Below are 20,661 nucleotides of genomic sequence, written 5' to 3' on the forward strand. Positions count from 1 at the left end.
TTGTGTATGGGTGGTCCCGGGGATCGAACCCACTACCTTGGCGTTACAAGCGCCGTGCTCTACCTGCTGAGCTACAGTGGACCACAGAGGACCACTATCTTACCAGCTGAGCTACACCAACTACCAGCTGAGCTACACCAACTACAGAGGACCACTATCTTATCTGGTTCCCCAAATTCCCCCTCACTGCCTGTCTTCATTGCCGGCTGTGAACAACAACCTCCCCCCATTTAAGGTGAGTGCAATGCTGATACTTGCAAAGGCTACAAGACCAATGTTCATCAAAGCACAGCTCCCCTGCCAAGACCTGCCTGCACTTTCGGCTCTGCCTTTTATCAGTTTCTCAGAGTCCTGGGCAGTCTTGCAAGCAGGCACAGGTGCGAGCAATTAGTTCATGATTTAGCGACGTCCTCCCTTACAAGCGGTACCACAGCTTCACCACAATATGACCACTTTATAAATGTTATAATTATGTGATATGATTGCATTTTGCAACCCCGCTCCCCCCGTCGCCCCAAGATGAATGGTTTTGACCACTAAAGTTTTGCTTCACTACACGCTCCACTACATTGATTGGTGCAGTTAGAAACCATGTCTACCTATAATGAAAAGGCAAAAGAAAATTCAAGAAACTTGAAGGAACTGATGTTACATTTGTATTTGTGTTTCTTGTCCAATGTGAACCATGAGCACGGGCTGACTTGGCTTTGCTGTACCGCAGCCAAGCCTGCCAGCAGCCTACCTAACAAAGGTTGCGTCGTGTCCATTACAATGTAGAAAAGTGTGTCGTATCGGGTGAATGCTGGCAATTATTGTTGTCAATCAAGGAGTCCGCTTAGGCTGCACCGTGTTTAGAGGCTTTTATTAAAATCACGAGGTTACAGCATAAATTACAGACCCGCGGTGTCTGGAGGAGCACCGTCCCAAAATAATCTGAATGCTCCTGACTCTTCTTCGTTTTTCCCCCAGTATATATAAACTCCCCAAGATGTGGGTGGCTCCCTCTACTGTCCAATCCCCTGTCTACAACACACTTCCTGTCTGTTGTATGTGGCGTTACACTAAAACATTCCCTCTTGATACTAAAATCAACGTTCTTTCAGTTCCACTTAAAAACATTTAACAAAGGCATAATCCTAATACACGACATTTCCCCCCTTCGAGACTAAACAGTCTCGAAAACAAACAGAATAGGATTATGACAAGTGACAATTTATCTTATTGAGTATCTTTAACATTAAACCAAAAACATTCTTCTCTAGAGTGTAAATACCTTTCTATGAAATATGAATAACTGTTTATGAAGTGTGAATACATTACTATGAAATATGAACAAATCTTTATGGAGTGTAAGAGCGAAAAACTGTCCGGCAGCCATCTTTCCAGATATCCATCCATCAATCAAGACAGTAAAATTCTCTCACGGTCCCTCTGCCCCAGGCAACCACCTAGATACTCCAGATAAACTCATAAACCATGTAAATGCATTTGAAACTATGATGCAATTAAATACACATGTAAGCCCCTGCAAACAAAATCCTATCCAAAAAATATCCACTCTAAGGCTGGTCAACCCATTGGACCCTACAGTGGACCTCTCCCTGCCTAGACTCCCTGTCCCTAAGCATTCACGAAATAAACAAAAACATCTAAGATCCCCACATGTATTCAATAACATCAAATATCCTTCTACAAAAATTAATCCCTAAGGCTATGACACAAATTATGTATTACACATGCAAATATGTCTATATTTCATTGCAGACACTGGAATGTAGTCCACTACACTTCATCTCCCCGTAGTCTCGACTTCCAATGGATTGTTGATGATGGAATCGGAATCTCTCCACACCTTTCTTGTTTAATCTCCTCCAGTCATTGTCCTTTCACATTGTCCTTGTTTGAGTATTTCAATATCCACATGTTCCCCCAAATGCTTCTGGAAGAAAAAAAAAAAAAAAACAGTATCTTTTGCAAAACAACACTTTCAAATTGAACATCAATATCAACTAAGAATATAGAAATGATATATAAATGATGTATGAATCACATTAACCCACTTCCCCCCTTTGATTCATAAAATCATACTAAAATCACCCTAATATTGAAAAAAAATTTGAAAAATGATCAAATTATCAAAAATGATATTTATCCATTCAGTTCCACTTGTCCATCTTCATCCAGATCAGGAACAGTCAACACCGGCATCTGAGTGTTGTCTCCAGGCATCACTCTCCAACCTATCTCAATATCATAGCTTTCTCAAAGGTCAGTAACAAATTACAAACATCACACACAGTGTTATTAAAGCTGCAACTAAAATCTGAACCATCACTGCCCCTACTGGGCCTACCTGATCTTGCAACCAAGTCTTCGCTGACTTCTGCTCCTTCAGATCTACCAAATGCATCCCTTATATTCTTCAATGCATATATAACCCTAGTGATAATATCTGAACTATCTGGACTCAAAGTATAACTAACATTATCAATAGGATCTTCCCAAATGTTACACCATACCATGGAAAAAGTCCCCCCTTCTCCCTTAGATTTATCCTTCAATGATAGGCTTGAAGACTATGACATGTCTCCATGTCTCTTTTCATCCAATTTCCAACCCTAGCTTCAGATTGATCTGTGTTCGGTGCTACCCCTCTTTTAATGGTAGAAACCTCATATGGAAGCTTCAACGTTGACATGTAACAACATCCTGTCCATCCATAGGGTAAGAATATATACGCTTTATCACCACAAACCCACCAAATATCTCTAAAATTCCCAATAGTTACATTGACAGGCAAAAGCTGATCTTTTAACCATCAAAGTCCTGCTGTTCCTACTACCTGGTACATAAAAAGTTACATTATATTTGTCCTCTCTAACCTTATGTTCGTGCTTATCCAAAGTCATCATATAATCATCACAATCTGATATTCCCATAAACATACCCCTTACCTCATATGTTTTATTAGAACCAAACAACTTTTAGCCCTCAAGGGTTTCACCTCCAATGTTTCAGGGTTTGCTGTTACCTGATTTTTCTTCCCATCTAACAAATGCACACAAGTTAATTCACTTAACCCAATTACACCTAAACCTAGGCTTAAACAAATGTTTTGACAACGACATTATTTGATCGGTTACTGATTGTTGCTGATACCACAGTCATGACAAAGCATAAGACTGACACACACTTGATAGAGGTCGAACCCCACGTGTCTGGTGCTGGAATTCTCAACAGACATGGACCCTCAAGATTCCTCACTGATATTACAGAATGAGCTGCTGGAACCTGCCCATCTATCTCTAATTTTCACAACAGAAGAATCAAACCCATCCATTTAGTTTCTCTCTTCCCTAACGAGCGGTACTGATCAGATACCTCTCCTTGTCTGTCATTAAAATCAAAGACCTCATCCTGTACCTCCATGATAATATCACTATTTCAGATGAATCTATATTGTTCTCTACTACTATCTGCTCTCCTATTTTAACCCTATTCGTACTATCATTGACAGCACTCTCCAATTCGTACCATAAACCCCTGAGTCCTTCTTGCTACCCCCTTTAATTTCAGAAAAGTTGTTGTCGGTGTCATACTTCCTACATTTGCTATTGCCATCGTATCATTAATCCCTTCCAAAGTTACCATTAAAGTAGTTGATTTAGTTGATGTATTAACACTCTTAACTACTTCTAGTGCGAAAGTTCCCGATATCCTCTGTGTATTATCTACTGTTGGAGTGACTACTGTAATCTACTCCTGCTGAACTCCTTTGGTGACTGTGGAAGCTTCAACAGATTTCAAATCTTCCATTATAGGCGTCACTTTACGAATTAAAATATACTTTCTTTCACTAGGGGCCACCGCTTCTACATCTGGTCCTGATAACAATACGTCTTCTCCATAATTATCTCTCCATGTGGGAGGAACGTCCCCATCCTAACCCTAATAAGTATTTTTCCTCTAAAATTGGTGCTGGAGCCATTGGCTCCCTTATAATCAAATGCGATATATTTATGGCTTTAATAACTATCAATGTTGAAATAGTTAAATTGCTTCTCACTGTTGTTTTAATAGACTGAAGTGTTAATGTCCTTAGTTACTTCATCCATTTTCCCCAAAGCTTTGAACTCTTTGCTTGTACTTCCATCTATCACCACTAGTGTCAAATGACGTAAATGTAACTTACATTCACTCTCTCTTCCTACTCTAAACCCTAACTTTCAAACTTTTGATTATAAAAAATACACCTACAATTACCTTGATCTTCCTGCTGGGAACTGTAACTATAGATACTCAATCACCCTCAATCTTCTCTTATCATTCAGCAACACATACTTTCTCAATGCATCTGCTCCTAACAGATCTAAACTCCTACCATATCTTCCCACTAAACTCTAAAATGTCCTTCACCACTGTTCTCTCTCTCTTACTACTAACTTTGAAACTTAGCTTACTGTCTTAGAGTTCCTTCAACCTAGTTCTCCTAACTTATTTTAATCTAATCTTTTCTCCTAACCTTTAAAAACCTTTTCCCACTGATTTATTCACAAAATCCCTTTACCACCAATGTTTAGGATATGTGATAGGGAAAGTCCCCACCTGCTTCTGACTTCTTTACACACAGACTTGGCAACCGACTAAACACCTTTTAGCCTAGCCTGAAATCCCTTGGTGTAAGAATGTAACCCAGAATAACAGTCACCCCTTTTAACTTTATTTTTCAGACAGATTGTCTAATAGGCAGTCTAATAGATTATCATCCTTCCTATGATATTATCTTTTGAAGCAAATATGATTCCCAAAAACCCTACTTTTTAACATCTTCTACCAGACAGCCATTTAGTGTACATCCTAATTAGTTGATTTTACATAATGAGATGTTTAACCTCTTTAGGCTCAACACAGATAAGTTTTTCCCCTATTCACCTCTCATAGTCCTCTGTTTTTACTTCAATTGTTAGATATTTTCTCTTCTTCTCTAATCGGTGCTATCAGCTGACACCCCCCTTCGTATCTTCTAGGCACTCTAGAATCCTTAGGGTTCACCTGGAGAACAGGTGATCTTGACTGGCCCCTGTATCTTCCTTAAAATGTTCTCTTTTGTTTCCTCCTGACGCATTGCACTCACAGGTAAAGTGACCAATCTGTCCATAATTATAACAGTCTTCTGGAGATTGCTGGAAGTGTAGCTGAAATCTTCCTCCTCCTTCTAAGCCTTCTCGTCCTCTTCCTCTCCAATTCTGTGTCTGTCCAGAAACTGGCTGTGGATATGAAACATCTGGTACCCCCCTTGGTGGCTGGTACATTGCATTTGATATTGTTCAGTTGAAGCTGTAACAGTGATTGTTGATTTGGTTCACTCTGATTCTTCATAACCAAAGCTTCTCTTCTCCACCAGTTGTATGATTGAGTTTTCTGAGAGTTTCTTGATCCTGTTCTTTCTTGCTGTTGACATATCAGGATTCTTCAAAAGCTTATATTCTAAGTTCTGTCCTCGAAATATCATCTTCCATCATCTTCTTACTTTTCTTCTGTGCCAGTCCTTGTAGGATAAACTTCTTTTGAATACACAGCCCCTTTAGTCTCCTCCTTATCGCTGTCTTCATCTGAACTCGAACCTCATTCTTCTCTTAGTTTCCAGACATCTCGGTTTTTCTTACTTCTGGAGTTTTGGATTCATCTTCATTGTCGTTTCTGCTTGTCCTCTATCTATTATTAATCTTCATCTTCATCTCTGATGCAACAATCACCCTGCTGGATGATCACTGGAAGCTGAGGATAAACATCCCTAAGCTCTACTTCCTTCTCGTAAGGTGGGTGTCTTTTTGCTGAATCCATAGAGAAAGGTATACTGACTTCTGCGCTTAGTTTTTCTGTCGCCTTCTCTATACCGTTGTTTATCTTATCGCTGGAATCTTTTATCAGTTTTTGTTTGAGAATGAAGGGCAACTTTCGTTTCATTTGCCGGATAACCTAGCAATACTCTAGTTAAAGGGTTACCATTTCGTACTATATCAACCGGTGTAATGACTTTTATAGCCTTGATGTCGTTTTCCCCATTATAACAACCCTTTTATATTCCTTTATCGTGAATTATTTTATTTTAGACTATATAGCCTATGGCTTCCCCCCTTTAATTATTAATATAAACCAAACAATTTTTTTAAAATAAATTAATCAACTAAAATATGAATATGAAAAAATTCCATTAATTTTTTTTATTATAAAACCATTTCTAATTAAAATAAAAAATCAATTAAAAAATCAATTAAAAATTATGAATAATTAAAACCAATTTTTATTTCTATATCCTATCTTACCCATTTATCAATTAGTGGCTATCTTACCACAACCCATCAAATGCAAGTAGTCAACTTCAGACTACAATCCTAAAAACAAAGCCTCTAACCCTACCATTACTACACTTCCCATAAACCCTTATCTTAATTTTACAGAATAATGTCAGTCCTTGATTCCCAACACAACTCCAATCAACCCCAGTGATGCACATAGCCTCCAAAATGCAATTTTTAATGAATTTGCCAAGCCTATGTGAAATTGTCATAACATCAAATATCCTGTAGGGGAAGATTTTGTAACAAACCAGGACCAAAACCCCTTGACTCGATCCTCTGTCGCGTCACGTGACGTTACGTCAGCACCCCCTCTCTCTCTCTCTCTCCTGTCGTATCGTCCTATTGCTCCTCTCATATGACAGAAGAACAGAGACACAGGAAAAGATTTTAGTAGTTTCTGCAATCACTGAGTTATCTCAACCATATTCAACATTCCTTCGTTCACATTCGCTCTAAGAATCAACTCAGGACTAAATAGATCAATAACATTTTTATTTTATTTTAATCCGTCATTTAATTTAATTCATTATACTCCGTCACCATATATTTAATGTATAAATTCACTACATCTCAACAAATAGTGTCATGTTCAAACACCAGCCGCTTTAAAACTATAAGATTCGTGTTAAAATCCCTCCTCTTTGTTCCCTCGTCTGTGTTTCTCTGTCTCTTCCTGAGCACGCAACCCCACAGAAATATGACACTTTTCCCACAATCCCGTGTTGTAGTTTTAGTAAACAACGTTTTGTAGTTTTAGTACCGGAACCCAACGTCTCATAATCTCGTGCCATAAACTACAACTCCCACGTTTTGTAGTGTAGTGTCATAAAATTAAACGCATGCGCAAATGCATTCAATGATACGATTCCCAGACAATAGAACGATAGCATTACGCTACAGCTTCACTATTTTATACCTTATAATCGAACAATTACACATAACAGAGCTCACATACACACACAAACACATTTAAGAGGGTTATCCTATCGCAACAGGACCTCTAAGGACAGCCGTTAGCATGTAGCCCGCAACACAATTAGCATTTAGCCTTAGCATTAGCCTTTATATACAATGTGGCCTGAACCAACATTTAGCATTACCATTAGCCTTAGCCTTTAGCTAACTGTGGCCTACCACACACAAATAAGCATCCTGCACTGCCCATTTTCTTTTTAACATATTTCCCTACCATTTTGTGCTACCGTGGACTTAATGACAATTCACCGAGAAATTAGACCCAAGCAGACCCCCCGTTGGACGAAAGTCGAGCAATAATCACAATCAGATACATTTCATCAAGCCCGAGTTTTCCTTTAAAAAACACACCGACTTGCACATTCTATCGTACAAACGGATTTGTCGGCCCATTCTAAATGGCCCCTCCTGGGGTCTTAAGCGGTACAGTGCTCTAATGTATGCGCATATCTGCCTTAATTGTACACCTTCAATACTTAATTCCTACCGTTTTATGCTCTAAAATTCCAATTATCTGCCGTTACCAATGGAATAACATTTTAGAGTATTATTACAGCCTCCTAGTCGACAGCAATAACGCCACATGAGGCACATTTCTGTCCTAATGGTACATCCCTCCAGTGTACAATCACATAGCATCCAAACCAAGCTGTGAGGAACACTCACCCTTGTCTGGTCATGACGTCAGACCGAGTTAGCTTGAGTTAGCCTGGCGGCTACGAATGAGCAAAGGAGAGATGCAGACCAGCCCCACGTTGGGTGCCATTTGTCGTATCGGCTGAATGCTGGCAATTATTGCTGTCAATCAAGGAGTCCGCTTAGGCTGCACCGTGTTTAGAGGCTTTTATTAAAATCACGAGGTTACAGCATAAATTACAGACCCGCGGTGTCTGGAGGAGCACCGTCCCAAAATAATCTGAATGCTCCTGACTCTTCTTCGTTTTTCCCCCAGTATATATAAACTCCCCAAGATGTGGGTGGCTCCCTCTACTGTCCAATCCCCTGTCTACAACACACTTCCTGTCTGTTGTATGTGGCGTTACACTAAAACATTCCCTCTTGATACTAAAATCAACGTTCTTTCAGTTCCACTTAAAAACATTTAACAAAGGCATAATCCTAATACACGACAAGTGCTTGTCTATAAACCTTTCAATAGTCATCCATATTACCAGAGTTTCAACATATTACTGTTTCTGTGGCGGATTCGCGGCCGCAATTTATGGAAAATCCCAAACCTTTGGAGATAACAATAGACAGCTAAGTCAAAGAAACTGGTTTCCATCTGTGGCAAAGTTTTCCATAAATGCTTATGACAAATCCAGCTCTAGGACCAGCCATAGCCTAGCCAGTAACAACAGATAACATTAGATAGCTATATAAAGTTAGCATGCTAGCTAGCTAACTACACTGACAGCTGTCAGTGCCCTATTTGTTGATGTTGCTCCACTCCACATGGAAATCACCTCAACGGTTCTTCCCACCCCCCAATTCGTAAGTAGCCTGCGTCATTCTTTGGAGGTGGAACCTAAACAAGCATTTCCAGGAATTACGTCAAAATAGGGACGTCATTTTGCCGTCTGGTGTCCTTTAACTGTAGATGTGCTTAAACAGTCTTGAAGCATAGATTCTGATTGGTCAGACCAATGTTCGACATCCATATCGACGGGGCTGCAGTGGAGAAGGTGAAAAGCTTCAAGTTCCTCGGCGTGCACATCACTGAGTACCTGAATAGGTCCCTTCACAGCGACCTCGGGGTCTTGGTGGTGTTTTCAGTAGTTTTTTTGCCATGTAGCAGTGTAGCTAAAAATTAAATATGGGTTAATTAAGCAAGAATTCCCTTTTTCGACATCGGAGCTGCCTCATTCTCTCTTGAATTTTTTGTTGTTGTGTTTAATAGGCTAAATTGCACATTCTGTTAACATCTGACTCCAGAGTGATCTGTTCTTGCAATTTGTAGTCTACGAAATTTCAGATTTAGATATGATAATTTATCACATAGTAGTTTGGATGTAGTGAGCTACTTTTTCAAAGTAACTTTAGTTAGGTAAACAATATTTTTCTTAAGGGTAGCTTTAGTATAGCTTAACTTCTCCCAGTGTTAAGTAATTGGTAGCTTGGTAAAATACACTGCTCAAAAAAATTAAGGGAACACTTAAACAACACAATGTAACTCCAAGTCAATCACACTTCTGTGAAATCAAACTGTCCACTTAGGAAGCAACACTGTTTGACAATACATTTCACATGCTGTTGTGCAAATGGAATAGACAACAGGCGGAAATTATAGGCAATTAGCAAGACACCCCCAATAAAGGACTGGTTTGCAGGTGGTGACCACAGACCACTTCTCAGTTCCTATGCTTCCTGGCTGATGTTTTGGTCACTTGTGAATGCTGGCGGTGCTTTCACTCTAGTGGTAGCATGAGACGGAGTCTACAACCCACACAAGTGGCTCAGGTAGTTCAGCTCATCCAGGATGGCACATCAATGCGAGCTGTGGCAAGAAGGTTTGCTGTGTCTGTCAGCGTAGTGTCCAGAGCATGGAGGCGCTACCAGGAGACAGGCCAGTACATCAGGAGACGTGGAGGAGGCCGTAAGAGGGCAACAACCCAGCAGCAGGACTGCTACCTCCGCCTTTGTGCAAGGAGGAGCAGGAGGAGCACTGCCAGAGCCCTGCAGGCCACAAATGTGCATGTGTCTGCTCAAACGGTCAGAAACAGACTCCATGAGGGAGGTATGAGGGCCCGACGTCCACAGGTGGGGGTTGTGCTTACAGCCCAACACCGTGCAGGACGTTTGGCATTTGCCAGAGAACACCAAGATTGGCAAATTCGCCACTGGCGCCCTGTGCTCTTCACAGATGAAAGCAGGTTCACACAGAGCACGTGACAGAGTCTGGAGATGCCGTGGAGAACGTTCTGCTGCCTGCAACATCCTCCAGCATGACCGGTTTGGCGGTGGGTCAGTCATGGTGTGGGGTGGCATTTCTTTGGGGGGCCGCACAGCCCTCCATGTGCTCGCAGAGGTAGCCTGACTGCCATTAGGTACCGAGATGAGATCCTCAGACCCCTTGTGAGACCATATGCTGGTGCGGTTGGCCCTGTGTTCCTCCTAATGCAAGACAATGCTAGACCTCATGTGGCTGGAGTGTGTCAGCAGTTCCTGCAAGAGGAAGGCATTGATACTATGGACTGGCCCGCCCGTTCCCCAGACCTGAATCCAATTGAGCACATCTGGGACATCATGTCTCGCTCCATCCACCAACGCCACATTGCACCACAGACTGTCCAGGAGTTGGCGGATGCTTTAGTCCAGGTCTGGGAGGAGATCCCTCAGGAGACCATCCGCCACCTCATCAGGAGCATGCCCAGTCATTGTAGGGAGGTCATACAGGCACGTGGAGGCCACACACACTACTGAGCCTCATTTTGACTTGTTTTAAGGACATTACATCAAAGTTGGATCAGCCTGTAGTGTGGTTTTCCACATTAATTTTGAGGGTGACTCCAAATCCAGACCTCCATGGGTTGATACATTTGATTTCCATTGATAATTTTTGTGTGATTTTGTTGTCAGCACATTCAACTATGTAAAGAAAAAAGTATTTAATAAGATTATTTCATTTATTCAGATCTAGGATGTGTTATTTTAGTGTTCCCTTTATTTTTTTGAGCAGTGTATATTTTCAGAGTAGCTTCTCCAACACTGATTCACGACATAGCTCATTCTAATATTTCTACTACCATACATTGCATTTTAGTTACACTGTTTATACACATATTTATTTATATACTGGATTCTTGACATAGCTCATTCTAATATATCTACTACTGTACAGTACATATCATTCTTAGTACTGTATGTCTTCATCTGGTGTATTTACATATAGATTGTGTAGCTCAGTTGGTAGAGCATGGCGCTTGCAACTCCAGGGTTGTGAGTTCAATTCCCACAGGGGACCAGTATGAAAATGTATGCACTCACTACAGTAAGTCGCTCTGGATAAGAGTGTCTGATAGGTGACTAAAATGAATTTGCATTTTGATTACTGTTACAGTGCTATTTGGGTTGTTAATTGGATTTGTTTTGACATTTCTTGATTTATTTTATTATTTGTGTACTTGTTTGACATTTAACTGCATTGTTAGGAGCTAGTAACATAAGCATCTCGCTGCACCCGCTATAACATCTGCTAAACTGTGTATGCGACCTATAAACTTTGAATTTATTTGATTTACTCACTTCTTATTGGTCACTGATCATGTCACTCAGAACCAGGCAGACCAATCCATTCTCTCTGCTTTTCCATTGCCACAGGTGCACTGTGGGACCAGAGGGGGACAATAACAGTGTATCCGTCTACTTACTCTGGCTCCGGCCCTTTGACACAGATGGAAGTTTCCCCAGGAAGGGTGAATCAACTCCGACACGTGCACTTCAGCTCCGGTCCCATCCTAATGACCGTACAGTATGCATCACCATGAACTTTCCCGCCAGAGTCAGAACCAAGCAAGTACACATTGTTACATGTTGCTGTTCCGTGTTGCTGTTAGGAAGATTCTTCTTTGTTGGTGGTATAGACTTGAGATCTGCTCACTTGAAACCCTAACTGTGGTAACAGTGGTTGCTATGGAGCAGATCAGACCGAGTTAATACACATGAACACCCTGTCATTGAACAGACAATTGATGGATTCCTCTCCATCTTCTTCAAGGATTTTGTTTTGGCAATGTTGTGTATTTAACATGTTCTTGGCTTGGTCCCAAATGACCACTCACTATAAACCATTAGGGGCCTGAGTAATTTCTAATATTGATAATTGGATTGCGTGTCCACTCAGCCGTCCTCTGGCATCTTGCTGAAGTCCAAGTTATTTCCTTTAAACAGCTACTTCCTTCTATACTCTCAATAAGCGTACCACATTAGCATTGGACCAGAGATGGACTAATAAGAAAATCCCTGCTGGGGAAAGATGAGACAGACCTCTCCACTCCTCCTAATAAAGAACACAGCATGAAAAGCTATGACATATTGAGGCAGCTAATGTGTTCATTACCAGTCATCATTACTGTGTTTAGACTTTTTACTGCTCCGACTTGAGTTAGCTACTAAAAACAGTTGAGAATCTTTTAATACACAGAAGTTACATTTGGTCCAGATAGAACCGGGGCACTTGTCTGGGGCAGTAATCCATCGCTGATGGAACTCACTGTGCTCACATTCATAACAGGCAGACGATTTATTACCAATTCCAGAAAGCAATTATCTTTTATCATTTGGCAGTTTTTTTTACGGGCTGTGATGTAATTGTTTAATTTTCTTCCTCCATCTGGCGACGCTGGCCTGGCCCTAAGTAACGTTCATGTGTTTAGCTCTGAGGCCCCTGTGGCACTCCATCACTCTGACCTCACATCAGTTAAGGTCCTATCCCAGATGTGATGACACTCAGACGGGGGAACAGATATGAGGTCAGTCCCCTCCGGTGACTGGAGGTTACTATTGAGGTGGCAGAGACCTCTGGATTCGCTGACAGAGGTGAGTGGTGGAGAGGAGAAACCTGCTGTGGTTCAGTACTCTTTAGGGGAATCTCAATTGCATTTAATTGATTCCTTGCGTCCTCTCTCCTCACCTCCTTCTCAAAACCCATTGAATGAGAAGGTCAGAGGGGGGGGACCTCTGATGTTCTCATCCAATGGGTTTTGAGGAGGCGGCCAAGAGCGAGGACGTGAGGAATCAATGACCTGCAATTGAGATTGTCACCTAGACTCTCTGCAGTTGTAATAAAATAACAAAGAGCAAGTTTGTGGGATGCTCTAATCAAATCACGACCCATTTTTGTGTTATTGCTATTCTAAACATAGTTGTATGCCCCACGGCATTTTGTCCATTACTGACAATGCTGTCGTCTGAAAATGTTTGATTGTATATTATCACACAAAGAGATATTCTGTCACTGTAGTGTTGTGGAAATAACTAATTGCAACCGGATAAATAATTAATATTCGATAAGTAGACTAGCTAGTCTACGTGAGGGATTTGCAAATATGCATAGCAGAATAAATTTTGCCAAAGGAACAACAGTAACAGTAGTGCCCTGGTGTAGTTGGATGGAAATTATAAAACCATTATGTAGAAATTATGTTGAATATAATAATAAACTACATTTATTAGTCTGACTCTAATAGTATGTGAATAAATGCAACAGGCCCTGTCTCTAGAGGATGTAGTCAAGGTAGAGCCTTACATCACCTCTCACTATGACTATAATGAACGTGTCTAACTTGCACCTTATGCGGCTATTAAGAGACTAGATACAACTAGCTAATCCTGGCGACCAATGTTCTAGCATTCATCTATTGAGGCAAGCAGATCAGCGATGTCAAGGTGGAACCCAAGCATGTGCTATGTGTATAGTGTGTATAACAACTATCAATAGACCTACTAAATTACACTCCGCATACCAAACATTAGGAACACCTTCCTAATATTGCCCTCAGAACAGCCTCAAATCGTCAGGGCATGGACTCAACAAGGTGTAGAAAGCGTTCCACAGGGATGCTGGCCCATGTTGACTCCAATGCTTCCCACAGCTGTGTCAAGTTGTCTGGATGTCCTTTGGGTGGTGGATCATTCTTGATACATACGGGAAACTGTTGAGCGTGAAAAACCCAGCAGCGTTGCATTTCTTGACACAAACTGGTGCGCCTGGCACCTACTACCATAACCTGTTCAAAGGCACTTAAATATTTTGTCTTGCCCATTCACCCTCTGAATGGCACACATACACAATCCTTGTCTCAATTGTCTCAAGGCTTAAAAATCCTTCTTTAACCTGTCTCCTCCCCTTCACTGACTGAAGTGGATTTAACAAGTGACATCAATAAGGGATAATAGCTTTCACCTGGATTCACCTGATCAGTCAATGTCATGGAAGGAGCAGGTGTCCTTAATGTTTTGTACACTCAATGTATAAGCGTATAATCAATCAAATAATTACTCTGTAAAACGAGAAATGGATTTACTCAATTCGACTACTAGAATTTATTAGTCACTAAATAATTACCACTAACAATTACAGTGTACATGAAATTCATGATACATTCAAAGCCAATCAAATTCTATTGGTCACGTACACATTTTTAGTGTTATTGCAGGTGTAGCGAAATGCTTGTGTTCCCAACTCCAACAGTGCAGTAATATCAAACAATTCACAACAATACACACAAATCTAAAAGTAAAAGAATGGAATTAAGAAATATATAAATATTTAGGACGAGCAATGTCGGAGTGGCATTGACTAAAATACAGTAGAGTAGAATACAGTATATACATATGAGATGTGTAAAGCAGTATGTAAACATTATTAAAGTGACAAGTGTTCCATTATTAAAGTGGCCAGTGATTCCATGTCTATGTATATAGGGCAGCAGCCTCTAAGGTGCAGGGTTGAGTAGCCGGGTGGTAGCCAGCTAGTGATGGCTATTTAACAGTCTGATGGCCTTGAGATAGAAGCTGTTTTTCAGTCTCTCGGTCCCAGCTTTGATGAATCTGTACTGACCTCGCCTTCTGGATGATAGCGGGGTGAACAGGCCGTGGCTCGGGTGGTTGATGTCCTTGATGATCTTTTTGGCCTTCCCGTGACATCGGGTGCTGTAGGTGTCCTGGAGGGCAGGCAGTGTGCCTCCAATGATGCGTTGGAAAGACCGCACCACCCTTTGGAGAGCCCTGCGGTTGTGGGAGGTGCAGTTGCCGTACCAGGCGGTGATACAGCTCGACAGGATGCTCTCAATTGTGCATCTGTAAAAGTTTGTGAGGGTCTTAGGGGCCAAGCCAAATTTCTTCAGCCTCCTGAGATTGAAGAGGCGCTGTTGCGCCTTCTTCACCACACTGTCTGTGTGGGTGGACCATTTCATATTTGACCATTAGACTACTCAGAGTAAATTACTATGACCAATAGACTGAGACTTAACATGGTTACTTGTCTTCAGTTCAGAATAATCTCTAAGAGAAAAAACTAGGTGTGTCTGATACACACAGGAGCTTTCTAACAAGTTCTCAAAGTATGAACAAATTCACTGTCCTTTAAACCAAATTCAAGCAGAAACTCACGCCCAACCTGAATTAACATTCTTTGCACTTTGCTAGTAAAAACAATAGACAGGAACAACACACCCAGATTGTAATCTAATCAACTCAATTTAAATGAAAGGAGCGCACCCATGACACTCCTCTTTGAACTATCCAACAAATGTGTAGGTCTTTATGAACTCTTGAAACAATCCAAACATGACAATTTAATTCAAACAGTAACATTAATTTTGTCGATTTCATGTTTCATCTGTTTTCACACCTCCAACGGTGTCCATGCTCCCAGGGTTCTGTGGGAACTTCCCGCCCCGGAGAAAGCCACAGATAAGGTGTGTTTGACCCCTGTGATAGCCCACAGATTGTCAGCCATCCAAACAATGTCATAAATCGTGATTGAGTCATCATGCTGGGCCTCAACTCCTGCAAATTGCCAGTCGCGAGTATCACCTTCTCTCATTCTTCCACTACACTGGTGCCCTGTGTAGCGGATCGAAGGTCTTCTCTACTCTACAGGATAAAACCCACCTTGGCAGTCCTCCTTCATTAGAGCCCAGCTACCAATCACTGTGTTTGGAATTTGTTTGCCCGGCACAGCTTGTCCACAGCATACAAACCCAACATGGACAGCTTTTTCAAGTCGAAACACAGGAAATATGTATTGATACATGGATGTCATTATATTGTCTTCTTTACCAAATGTTCTCACGTTCAATGCGTGTAGGTAGGAGGACTATCAATAATGAAGTCATTGGAGTATTTATTAAAAGCTTAATTACAGCTAATTAGTCATTGATTGATTTTCAATGGCCTCAACTATTTGTTGGTAATTAATACAGTTTCAAATGAGCTACCGGCAAAGTTTAAACCCACTAGTGGCTCATTAGTTCCTTTCTAAAAGATGGAGTGTGTCACGACTTGTTCGGGCAGGCTTCGGCGTTCGTCATCACCGGCCTTCTAGCCACTGCCGCTCCATATCTCATCATTCCATTTGTCTTGTCTTGTCAATTACACATATCTGGTTCAAATTCCCCTCATTAGTATGTGTTTAAGTGTTCCCTCTGCCCCCTTGTCCTTGTGGGTGATTGTTGTATGTGAGATGAGTGTAGCTCGGTGGAGCTACCTGTACTTTGTATTGCCGGGGTATATTTTCCCTGTGTGCCTGTATTTGTTCCAGTGCCCCTGTTTTGCGCACTGGACTGTTGACGCTATCCAGCGTAACCGTGTACTACGGAATAAACTCTGTATTCTGTGATTTACCCTCCTGCAGCTGACTACTTCAAATCACACTCTCACAGAGTGTTCTACAATATGGTACAGTATACTTTGTTTTGAAATGTGTCTTTCAGTCAGTCAGTACAGCATTCAACGAGACACCAAGGTTGTGTTGGGTCACATTCGGCACAAAACAGAAGAACAATGGAACAAAGAGGTAGCCTACTACTTGAACTTCCAATAAAAAATGCTTGTGTTTGTTCTCCGTTGTTCTCTGTTTGTTCTCTGCAACAACCTAATCCTTAGTTACTTTGAACCTAATGTGTTCTACAGTGACTAAGTCTCTGGGTTTTGAAGTCTGTATTCTTCAGTCAGCCAGACAGGTCAGACATGCCAGCGCCATCAATGTCACCGCAGGGCACACAGTCCGTCTCTGCACATTCCCCACGTACATGGCAGCTAAGCTTTCTGGGTCTTTAAATGGCTGACAGATGCATTAATGATGGTCCTCTTTTCCCATCAGTGCACAAGTGAGTCTGTGAAGGGCTTCAAAGAGCAGGCCAACTTTCATGTCCGAGTAATTTGCCATCATAGTTAATGTAGGCATATTCAAACTCAAGCCTAAAAAGGTCTGTTGAGCCTTGATATCGTTTCGGGGCAGAAACGATATCAAGGCATTGTTTCGGGGCAGAAGCTCTTCAGATCTCAGTCAAATTGTAATTTGGTTTAAGATTATGTGTCACTATCCCTCTGTTACCATGGTGAAATATTTAATTTACTTCATCCCTCAATTATATACCATAGTAATCCTGATATACCATATATCTTTCTTTTTTATATGTCACATCGGTGTCCATGGATTTTTAAGAGTTAATTGGCATTATCATGTCATCGCACCATGGGATGAAAGAACACAAAGTACACCAAACATCCAAAAGTCAAGTGTCGATTCAACAGAGGCCTTTGAGGTACATCAAGGATCTGTCAGTATCTTTGACACACAATGTGGAGATAACAAACAGGCACAAAGTTTTACTGTTGAAATATTGTTTCGTTTTTTAAAATATAAATTCAGTGAATGAATTGATAATATGGAGGGAGAAGCCCATTGAATTACATCTACACTGCCTTGCAAAAGTATTCATCCCCCTTGGCGTTTTTCCTATTTTGTTGCATTACACCTGTAATTTAAATAGATTTTTATTTGGATTTCATGTAATGGACATACACAAAATAGTCCAAATTGGGGAAGTGAAATGATTTTTTTTTTATTGTTTCAAAAAATAAAAATAAAAAAATAATGGAAAAGTGGTGTGTGCATATGTATTCACCCCCTTTGCTATGAAGCCCCTAAATAAGATCTGGTGCAACCAATTACCTTCAGAATTAAAGTCCACCTGTGTGCAATCTAAGTGTCACATGATCTCAGTATATATACACCTGTTCTGAAAGGCCCCAGAGTCTGCAACACCACTAAGCAAGGGACACCACCAAGCAAGCGGCACCATGAAGACCAAGGAGCTCTCCAAACAGGTCATGGACAAAGTTGTGGAGAAGTACAGATCAGGGTTGGGTTATAAAAAAATATCCGAAACTTTGAACATCCCACGGAGCACCATTAAATCCATCATGAAAAAATGGAAAGAATATGGCTCCACAACAATCCTGCCAAGAGAGGGCCGTCCACCAAAACTCATGGACCAGGCAAGGAGGGCATTAATCAGAGAGGCAACCAAGAGACCAAATATAACCCTGAAGGTCCTGCAAAGCTCCACAGCGGAGATTGGAGGGGTGAATAGTTATGCACGCTCAAGTTCTGTTTTTTTGTCTTATTTCTTGTTTGTTTCACCCCAAAAAATATGTTGCACCTTCAAAGTGGTAGGCATGTTGTGTAAATCAAATGTTACAAACCCCCAAAAAAATCTATTTTAATTCCAGGTTGTAAGGCAACAAAATAGGAAAAATGCCAAGGGGGTGAATACTTTCGCAAGCCACTGTAGTACTCAATTATATGGTCTCTGTGGAGGAGCCTATGTAATTATTCCAAGATTAATGAACAACTGTGCTGCCAAATGTCAGCAGTGTGGTTTATCTGTGATTTAGAACAGCTGCTAGATGGGTAGTTGGCGAATGGGTAAGGGTCAATTTATACCCACCGTATATGAAGCAATTGTGTATACTTTATTGCCTCAATGCTTGTGCTACTTAAGAACAAATGCTGCGCTGAATATATAAAGGTACATTTAATCTTGTTCTATATTAGTCACCAATATTCAGTGTTACATTCAAGTGTAACCAAAAAGTCTAACCAAGAGCTTAAAATATATTGGATCAAAATACATCTGAAATGTTAACTCACTTTCCATTTTGCAGACAAGACTGTCTTTTTCCAGTATGATAGAGTATGTGTAAAATATGTTCTACAGCTCACATCCATACTCCAATGAATGGAGCTAAGAGAAATGTAGACGTTACAAGAGCCAAAGCTTTACCAACTGAGCTACAGAGGGCTGTATGTTCTGCATTGTTACTTACTTACTTTCTCCTCTTGTTCTCAGTGGAGCATAAGACCACTACAAGCCCACACTATGCTATATGCCATGGTCCTTTGCAGCTTTTTCCGCTTCACCCGATGGCCCCCTGGTCATCTCCCTTGTAGCGTCCACTGATGGGAAATCTCTGCTACAACTTCTAATTCCATCCTAAGAACAAATAGCCATCTTCTTTTTTATATATATTGGTTGTTATGCTTTTTGATCCTGGTTTAGAGACCTGTATTTACAAAGTAGGAGTCAGTGCTGATCTAGGATCGATTTAGCCTTTTAGATCATAATACATATGATTACATGGACAGGAGGGACCTGCTCCTTGTGATTCAGAGCTTCACAGTAAAACATATGACAGTACATGAGTAAACAAGGTAACATTGTTATCAAAATGCTTGTGTAAATTAGGATAAAAGTTCAAGGTGCACTTACTGTTTAGCAACCTCTGATCAGATGTCAACCAACCAGATTTAAAACGGAAAAGCTTTTTGGTATTGTCAAACGAGCCCATTCAACTAAAATAGATCGCATTGTTAACGGAGTACAACTTGACCAATCAGTAAATGTCTACTCTGCATGATTTGGAATGTCTGATGTCTGTTATTCCTCAAGGAGGGAGAATTGCACTAGAGTCAGTGTCAACAAGATAGGCAATCAAGCCCACTGGGCACAGACCTCAGTTCAACAACGTTTTGATTTACATTTGGTTGAGATGTCAACTAATGTGAAATCAAAAATATATATATATCACCATGATTTAGGTTAACGTTTTTTGGGGAAAAAAGACGAAATGCCCTTATGTTGATGACTTTTTGCAAATCCAATACGTTTTCAACATTGTTTAAACTTCATCACATATATTTTTTTGTGTTGAAATTACTTGGAAACAACGTTGATTGAACCATTTTTTGCCAAGTGGGAGGAATTCTCTCTCTCTCTCTCTCTCTCTCTCTCGGTGCTTCAATAAAGTTACCTGTTTTTGCTTTGATGAGGGAAAAAACAATTTAATACATTTTAGAATAAGGCTGTAAGGTAACAAAATGTGGAAAAATGTGGGGTCTGAATACTTTCTGAAGGCACTGTATATAGCTATAGATAGGCTAGTAGGCTAGACTGCATTGTCTGCATAATTAAACAATCCCTAGTGAGCTATTGTTTTGACGATGGACGGATTGTATTATTTGTTATTAATAGACTGGTTTTACGCAACTTTCTATCCAAACTGCGAGAGAGTGCGAGGACAGCTAAGATAGGCTATAGGCCTTACAGGACAGTTGTATATTTTTTTTAAATATATTGGTTAATGATTGGTATGCTGTTGCATCGAACATTTTACAATCTGCAATGTTTGAATTTCCACTTTAATTACTAAACAAGTAAATACATTATTGCTGCCAGCCAGCATTCTAAATAGCAGCATTGTGACACGGTAGGCCTATAGCTTCGTAAAACATAAACGTTAGACTTAGCATGAG

The sequence above is a fragment of the Coregonus lavaretus genome (assembly GCF_964263955.1).
Source record: "Coregonus lavaretus genome assembly, chromosome: 34".
Classification (NCBI taxonomy): Eukaryota; Metazoa; Chordata; class Actinopteri; order Salmoniformes; family Salmonidae; genus Coregonus; species Coregonus lavaretus.